The sequence below is a fragment of the Rhineura floridana genome, chromosome 2, assembly GCF_030035675.1.
Source record: "Rhineura floridana isolate rRhiFlo1 chromosome 2, rRhiFlo1.hap2, whole genome shotgun sequence".
NCBI classification, from domain to species: Eukaryota; Metazoa; Chordata; class Lepidosauria; order Squamata; family Rhineuridae; genus Rhineura; species Rhineura floridana.
The window spans coordinates 32,010,251-32,017,141 of NC_084481.1; the positions used below are offsets into that span (position 1 = coordinate 32,010,251).

Below are 6,891 nucleotides of genomic sequence, written 5' to 3' on the forward strand. Positions count from 1 at the left end.
CATGAAGGGCAAAGCAGCACTTCGTAGCAATCATTATCCTGCCTTATGACTTTCTGGTAGTATTATCATGTCATGCTGTTCTGTCACACAAAGAGATTGTACTTAGTAGCTGATGGGCAGATAATCAGGATTTAATTAATGGGCAATTAGCAGCGGCAAGGGCCCCTGTCTCATGCCTCAAAGAACACAAATGAAGGCAAACCCATCTGGAAAATGTTGGTTGGAAGTGAAAGCCAGTTGTGGCCTCTGAGAGATGAGCAAGATCTCTCATTCTCTCTCTCTCTCTCTCTCTCTCTCTCTCTCTCTCTCACACACACACACACACACACACACACTTTTTGAGATACATCAGAACACTCACAGCTTGGATGGAATTGAGGAGGTTGAATTGATGTTGCTTGGTAAAAAGCACAGATCCTGTGCTTGCTGGAACCCTGAACAACCTACATTAAAAACAACAACAACAACAACAACAACATAACAACAGATTGTTTATTAGATACCATAAAGGTAAATGTGCCCTCCTATAGGCTGTTCTTCCCTCAGGCTTCAGATTTCAGAGCCTGCTGGGGAATTATAAGCACTGCCCTGTGGGTAGGGATATAAGGATCCTTTTGGACTTCCAGAAGACGCATGAGACAGAACTTGGATTAAATGTTATATTTATTAAAAGATAACATGAGGAAGAATTATATAAAACCAATTAACCAAATCTTTTGGCCTGTGGACGTGACCTGGGGGCTTATGGTCTGCATTCATTTCGCATGGGGGCAGCAACAGCAGTGGCTACCCAGCCAAGAATGTGGAATAACTCCCTCCCTCCTTGCTAGGTGAGCCATGGGTGTGGATTCCTCATGCACACTGTGGCCCCGCTGTATTCACATTCACCTCGATGCACCTGACAGTCCACAAAGGGCGCCCCCCCAGTTCCTCCCCAGACCTGAAGGCCTGGGAGATCCCTGAAGGGTTCCCTTGCCCAACAATGCCTCAGTATACCTAATTATTTCCCCGCCAAGTTCCTCACCTGCCCATACACAATGCCACCATAGGCGAACAGCCCAAGCTTGTTCGTCTCACCCCACCAAATCCAACAGCTTCGACAAATCTCTATGCAGGTATTCTACAAACATATCACACTCAAGCATGGGCAAGTGAACTGCATTGTCCTGGAACAAGTGGGGGATATCAAAGCAAATTCTTGGATGGGGTATGTAAGCCCCACTCATTGCCAAAACTGCCTTCCTGACCCTCCTGTTCTGTGGGGTGGACTGAATGAACAGCATACGTTGGCAAACCACGCTGCTGTTCTCAGTACACTATCTCTCAAGACATTGCGATCTGACCAGTGGAAAAACAGGATGTGGTTAACTTTATGGCTGTAAACGATACTGACATCTGTAGTGGTTAAATAACTGCCTGCATATTGCCACGTAGATAATGCTGTTGTACTATGTATGTACGTGATGTTATACAATAGTTAAAGGTCATAGGCTGTTTATGGAGAGAAAATAATCCACGCCTCCAAGCGGAGGTAAAATAAAAGCGGAGACGAGAATTACGAGGGGGGCTCCGAAATTGAACTCTGGTCTCACCGTGTCTCACTGTGTCGTGATATCTACATCTGGTGACCTCGACGTGATTCAGAACAAACACCCTCGTACCCACTGGCAGGATCAGCCAACGGTGCACCTCAGCGTACAGCTCCCATTCGTGAGTATGGGGGGGGAATTGTCAGCTCAGCAGAAGGTTCATGCACAAGAGCTACAAAAAATTTTAAAACAGGATACCTCAGCTTTTATAAGTCGTTCTCACATTGAATCATTGTTAAAAACAATTCAATGTCAATGTCCATGGTATCCAGAGCAAGGATCACTACGTCAGTCAGATTGGATAAAGATAGGGAGAAAATTACATGAAGAACCAAGAGCACCTATTCACCATCTCTTATTATGGCAAAAGTGTGCTGAGGCCATTAGTCATTTAGGGATAAAAGAGACATCGCTGTTTGCCAATTCTGACCAGAAAACTCCTCTTTATCCCCAACTTTCTTTACCTACACCTGAAAAGGATATTGAGAAATTTGTAAATGCTCCTCCATATAGCCCTCCAGTCCAACAAGAACAGGTTACTGGGAAGGTTAAAGCAGCCATAGCTCAGGCTGCAGCCTCAGGATTATTATCTATGGAAGAAATGGGAGACTGGGAGGGTACAATTTCAGCTTTTCCCGTTACATATCAGCCAGATCCTAATAATGCTAATAATCGCATAGCAACTTGGACAGCTCTTCCGTTTTCTGTTATTAGAGAAATAAATAAGGCAGTAAGAGAATATGGGATTACGGCTAATTATGTACAAGGGATGTTGGAAGGAGTAGCTACTGGATATAACATGATCCCTCAAGATTGGAAGGATCTCTTTAGGATGATTTTGACTCCTTCGCAATATGTAGTTTGGGACCAAGAATTTAGACATGCTGCTATAGCAGCTGGGGATGCTAATATCATTCCCGAGCAAATTTATGGGTCAGGTAATTTTGCTACCATAGCACAACAAGGGGTATTGCCTGAAGCCGCATTTCATCGAACTGCTGAGTGTATACAGAAAGCATTTAAAAAGGTGCCTGCTGGGAAAGAACCCTTACGTTCTTTTACGAATGTACGGCAGCAAGCAACAGAGCCCTATTTTCAGTTTGTTGACCGTTTGAAAGAGGCTCTGACACGGCAGGTTGATAACCCTCAGGCACAAGGGGAATTATTGTTAAAATTAGCTTACGAGAATTCTAACACAGACTGTAAAAAGATTTTGAAAAACATTATTCATAGACCGCAATATGAATTGGGAGACATGATTCAAGCTTGTGCAGAGGTAGGTACACATGTTCATGCCATGACATTGTTAGCTGGGGCATTAAGACAGGGTAACAAACCTACAGGCAATTGTTTTAATTGTCAAAAGCCTGGTCATTTCAGAAGGGAATGTCGGGCTCCTGGCGGAGGAGCATTTAAAGGTGGGGGCACTGTTACAAACCGGCCAAAGAAAATCTGTCCGAAATGTAAAAAGGGTTATCATTGGGCTAATCAGTGTCGTTCAGCTCCCACTACCAATACCAATGTGTCTTCCCGTCCTATTGAGGGAAACTGAACTTGGGGCAGGCTTCCAGCCCCGAATCTCAAGGAAGTGTACCCACCCCTGCTACTCAAGGAAGCGCTGGAATTGATTTAATACATGCAGAGTCAAAAGATGTTCCTTTGCCTGGAGCAGTTCTTTTAATGCCTACCACACTCACTGGCCCTTTACCAGAAGGCACCGTAGGCCTTGTACTACCGCGATCCTCTGCTTCCAAGAATAATATAATGGTGGTACCTGGTGTTATTGATTCTGATTATCAGGGAATTATTTATATTCAGTATTGGAGTCACCTTCCCCTTCAGTTGAAGAAGGGAGATTCTTTTGCGCAACTATTGTTATTGCCATATCGTCTTTTCACATCGAACACTTCCTCCCAAAAACGTACTGGTGGATTCGGATCTACAAGGACGAAATCGCCGAGTGTGAGTATTTCAGGTAATCCTTTCCATCCACAGGTAGCTGCAGTACTGGCAGAAGTGACCAGGGAGAAACCGGTTCGTAAGTATTGTTTAAACAATGTTATTTTTGAAGGTATTATAGATTCTGGGGCAGATGTCACAGTAATTGCTGAACATAACTGGCCATCCTCTTGGCCAGTAGAAGTGGCCCCTTCTGTGTGGGGAGTGGGCGGAGCTCAGGATTCAAAACGGAGTAAGGATTGGATACAAGTTGTTGCTCTTGATGGTGATCGTATAGCCCACATTCGCCCTTGTATTTTGGACATTTCAGTAAATCTGTGGGGAAGGGATTTACTGGAGCAATTCCAGACCACCATTGTTATTAATGATTAGCCAACAAAAGGCAGCTCTTCCTTTACAATGGAAGACAGACATACCCATTTGGGTAGAACAATGGCCCTTACCCAAAGAAAAATTAGAAGCTCTGCACCAACTGGTAAAGGAGCAACTGGAAGCTGATCATATAGCAGAAAGTAATAGCCCTTATAACACCCCAGTGTTTGTGATTAAAAAGAAATCTGGAAAGTGGAGGCTCTTACATGATTTACGAGAAATAAATAAATTAATTGTGCCCATGGGTCCGCTACAATGTGGGACGCCTAATCCAAATTTAATTCCATATGACTATTCCTTAGCTATTATAGACCTGAAAGATTGCTTTTTCACAATACCGTTACAAGCGCAAGACGCACCGAAATTTGCGTTTACTGTTCCCGTATATAATAACTCTGGCCCTGCGCAACGATATCAATGGAAAGTGCTACCTCAGGGCATGTTAAATAGTCCAACCCTATGTCAACAGTTTGTAGACATGGCCCTGCGACCCTTTCGGGCTCAATACCCTACATTATTGGTCTACCATTATATGGATGACATCTTGGTGGCTGGGAGAACCCTCCCATCTATGTGGCAACAACACCTTACTGATCATTTGTCACAGTCAGGGTTGCAGATTGCCCCTGAAAAGGTACAACTCAAAGAACCATTTCTGTATTTAGGACATAAATTAATGCAATCCTACTCCACTCCTGTATTGCCCTGTCTTACTTTGTCAATGAAGCCAACTTATGTAGAACTACAACAATTCTTGGGTTCTATTAATTGGATTCGACCATATTGTAAACTTACCACTCAAGACATGGGGCCTTTATTTGAATGTTTAAAACAAGGACGTCAACCTGCAGATATTATTACTTTAACGGAACAGGCAAGGCAATCCCTAGAATTAGTTTCTACAACGTTAAAAGCTATTTGGGTGGATCGACAAATATTGAATAAACCACTGATTTTATTTGTTTTATTTGATGGAAGCCAACTTTTTGCTGCACTCACTCAGGAGTCAGGCTCCAATGCTACACATATAATAGAGTGGCTTTACTTAGCCCATACACCAAAGTCATCTATCACAACTTTGCCAATGCAAGCAGCAGAAATAATCCAAAAAGCACGATTACGATCAAGGCAATTATTAGGTATCGATCCGGTTGAAATTTCGTTGCCTCTTAAACTTTACACATGGGAAAATGCTGTTGCGCTTTCTGATGACCTTCAATGGGCTTTAGTCTCTTATTTGGGCACAATTTCATGTCGTTCCTCATCAGATCCACGGCTTCAAATTACACAAAAAATTCCTATCCAGTTTCAATCTGTAATCAGTTTACAACCCTTACCTGCGGTCACGGTCTATACTGATGGCAGTCCAACTAGAGGGGTTGTTGCATGGCACGAGCAGGGGGTTTGGAAGACAATTTTCACCTTACCCCAAACTTCCGCTCAGAGATCTGAGTTGGCCGCTGTTAGTATGGCGCTGTTGACTTTTGCAGATCAGGAGGTTAACATTATTACCGATAGTCTTTATGTTAAGAATGTTGTACTTGCATTACCCGGTAGTTATGTCTCTCCCATGCTGGACACTAATCTACTTGCTCTTATGCTTACACTTCAAAAACTCATACATACTCGGTCTTGTCGATTTGCTATATTTCATATTCGCAGTCATCAACCTTTCCCAGGATTGTTAACAGAAGGTAATCAATATGCTGATCAGGCTCTTCGTGCCCTCCTTTGCACACCCATAGAAAGTCATGCCCTTCATCATCAAAATGCTAAAGCACTCCAGAAGCAATTCCATCTTACTGCCCAGGAAGCCTCTGCCATTATTCAACAATGTCCCCAATGCACACAGTTAACTCTATCCCCAGAACCAGGAGTGAACCCACGAGGTCTCATAGTTAACCAGTTGTGGCAAATGGATGTTACACATTTTCCTACTTTCTCCCCATGGAAGTATTTGCATGTTACAGTAGATACATATTCCGGATACATATGGGTAACTCCTCAGAAAGGGGAAAAAACTAAGAATGTTATTAATCATGTCATTCGTTCTATTGCCATCATGGGCCAACCTCAGACGATAAAAACTGATAATGGTCCTGCATATGTTTCACAGCAATTTGCACAGTTTTGCACTAAGTGGTCCATTACACATTTGTTTGGTATTCCTTATAATTCTACAGGTCAAGCTGTCGTCGAACGTACCAATCGTACCCTTAAAGAGCATTTGCTTAAACAAAAACAAAAAGGAGGAGTACCACTGGGATTGGCCACCAAAGAGGAGTGGCTGGCACAAGTGTTGTTTACCATTAATCATTTAAATTTGTCTCAATCTCCCAATACTCATTTTTCCTTTTCTACTCGAGCGCAGCGGCATTTTCAGCAGTCGGAGTCTCTACCTGCCCCGCGGGTGCAGTTTCGGCAACTACCAAATCCAGAGTGGAAAGGCCCAGTTCCGCTTATAACGTGGGGTCGAGGTTACGCGGCTGTGTCTACGCCTGACGGTCCTGTGTGGGTACCTGCTAGGTGTATCCGGCCCTGGAAAGACGATGTCCTGGCACGATAATCTTAAGAATCCCATCCCTAATTTTTCTCTGCAACTTCAGGATACTGGGATGTCTTCCAGGAAGCGTGGTCGGAATGTTCCGCAACCTCCCGTGACTTGGGGCCAAATAAAGAACTTAGCAACACAAGCAGAAAAAGCAATGGAACAAGCCGGGGTGGACAAGACAACTGAGAATACCATTCTTGCTTTAATTGCGTCTTTAAATACAAATTCTATTTTTGTACTTTGCATTTGTTGGATTTTAGGAAGCGCCGGGGCTGACAGGTTGGGGCAGGAGTTGGGGATGCGGTTTCAACACAATATCTGGGTTCAGTTAGCAAGAATGACAAATGTGAGTGACTTTTGCATGACTGAACATGTACAGGAAATGGGTATGTTGGGAACATGTTTAATACCCGTATGCAA

General features: G+C 43.5%; 1 long non-coding RNA gene across 1 annotated transcript; it reads left to right on the top strand.

Annotated features, from left to right (window-relative positions):
* Window positions 1-1,268: 1,268 nt before the first annotated feature.
* LOC133378108 (uncharacterized) lies at window positions 1,269-6,675 on the top strand. Its single transcript, XR_009760859.1, has 3 exons — window positions 1,269-1,710; window positions 3,585-3,627; window positions 6,292-6,675. It is a non-coding gene; the product is annotated as an uncharacterized LOC133378108 (long non-coding RNA).
* Window positions 6,676-6,891: the final 216 nt, after the last annotated feature.